This window comes from Triturus cristatus, chromosome 12 (genome assembly GCF_964204655.1).
Source record: "Triturus cristatus chromosome 12, aTriCri1.1, whole genome shotgun sequence".
In the NCBI taxonomy this organism is placed as follows: domain Eukaryota; kingdom Metazoa; phylum Chordata; class Amphibia; order Caudata; family Salamandridae; genus Triturus; species Triturus cristatus.
This window is the reverse complement of record NC_140595.1, coordinates 532,526,123-532,528,166: the sequence shown is the minus strand read 5'-3', so window position 1 is coordinate 532,528,166 and position 2,044 is coordinate 532,526,123. Positions and strand designations below refer to the sequence as shown.

The 2,044-nt window shown below is 50.2% G+C and overlaps 1 pseudogene; it reads left to right on the top strand.

Moving 5' to 3' along the window:
• Positions 1-242: 242 nt before the first annotated feature.
• Positions 243-1,630, top strand: LOC146776207 (uncharacterized; annotated as a pseudogene).
• The last annotated feature ends 414 nt before the right edge of the window (positions 1,631-2,044 follow it).

Here is a 2,044-nt window from a genome sequence, read left to right as displayed (position 1 = left end):
TTTCATTTGGTCATTCAGGAGGTTCTGATCTGGTAAAACAAGCTGCTTTACATTCCTTTGAGACTTAGCCTGAAGGCTTCTCTCTACTGCTACCACTAGGATAGCTTTCTATAAAGGTTGTCTTTAACCTAATCATCAATAAGGGTTGTTTGGACTGGTACAAGGTCTTTCAAGTTGTCTGGGATTGGAAGCAGCGCGAGATTTGAAAACAGCGTCAAGTGATAAGAGAGACAGAAGACAAGAGACAGGTCGTTAAGTGCTACATCTGAAGAACAACTTTCCCTGCTGACTCCCTGTCCGGTCTAGAAAATCATGGGCTCCGCTGGCAGCAAGCAGCAAGTCACCCCAGCCAGGCCTCTGCGCAACAAGCATCTCTCTCATGTGTCGGATCCTCTCTCCACGCACTCCTATAGAGGTTGAACAAGCCTCTGCTCGGGCCACCCCACAGGCTGTTGATGAAGATGGACAGGATTCTGTTTGCCCACGCACATCTGACCCACACTCCCCCACCCATGGGGTCATCCACACACCCTTAAAACCGACTGCAGCAGAAGCCCTGCAAAGCTTGGTCAAGCAACTCAGTCAAGCTTTCACTTATGACGATGGAGTCCGCCCAGGTACTGAGCAAGAAACCATACAAGGGGCAGAGGAAGAGGCTGAGCAGTCCTGGACACCCCTGCTGAGGATGGAAGATGAAAGTGGGAGGCTTGTGCAGGAGTCCGAGATGAGGGAGCAGGCCCCAGACCACATTTTAGAAGCTGTAGAGATGGCACCAGGTGAAGAGTCTCTGGAGGTTCGGGTTGAGCAAACCTCTGAGACACTGGAGGTTTCTGACCATGAGTCAAGAACTCAGGTGAACGAGATCTCTCCAGAGGAGGTAGAGCTGGCAATGGGCCTTTTGTGACTGGCTGACATAGGTCTGCCAGCTGAGGGCACTGGGCAAAAGGACTTGCTAATCCTGGATATGGGTTTACCACCTCCGAGCTTGGACCTCTTGAAGCAGGCCGACTCTGGACTACCAGTTGAGGAAAGTGATTACAAAGTCTCGAGAGGAGGAGATGGAGTTTGCCCTCGGACTTTCGAGGCTCGCAGATGTTAGCAACACAGTTAAAGAAAGAGGTCCAGAGGATTCTCCAGACGAGGTGGTGTCTCACACTGAAGGAATATCTGAGGTCACCAAGAATTTCAATGAGATGCCCAACTCCCCAGCAGAACCTCTTGTGGAATCTCATTGCGTGAATGATGCAGAGAAGGAGTATCCTAAAGCAGAATGTTTGAGAAGTGTGCACTGCGATGTTTCCAGATTAAGACTGAAGCCATGCCGAGGGCCCGTCTTCTGTCCTCGCCTGCTAGCAGACCTACTGGTGTCAAGGCACTCCGGCAGAAGCCACGAAAGGCAACTGGAAAGGTTCTTACAGCACAAGCAGGCCACACACAGTCCCCTTTGAAGATCCTTGGAGATGATAACTCCCCTAGCAATGTAACCCATAGACAGGTGAAGAGGCACCCATTGTTGTCGGACAGTTCAAATGAGCGTCTGGAGTCTACTAACAGGCCCCTGGCGCTGGTCCGCGGCTGGGAGGATGTCCACAACAAGGAAAATGCGCAGTACCACATGGTGGACAATTAGGAATTGCTGCCATGTAGGGGAGGCAGATCTGGGGACATGTAGCCGAGACCCATCCAACTGATCCTACTGGGGTTTGACAGCCTTCCTTTGTGGATCGTTAGTCTGTCTCTTGGCTCCACCTGCACCTCAGAGTAATATAGCAACTGGATGCTATCCCTTGCCCGTATACTTGTGCTTTATTCATGGCAGTCTCCATGCCCTGAGCAGCATCATGTTTTGTCCTCTGTAAATAATACATCTGTTCTTTAAATCTGTAAATAGTCCTTATGTCCTCTGTATCTGTGGCTGAAGCACTGTCTCCCTTTTTTGTTTTCCAAGCAGTGTGTCCCTCTGATCTGGTGCTGACTTTCAATGTGTTTCTGATTCACAAGGCCTCTGGGCGTCTTGGTCACCTGTGTTCTGTAAATTCTTTCA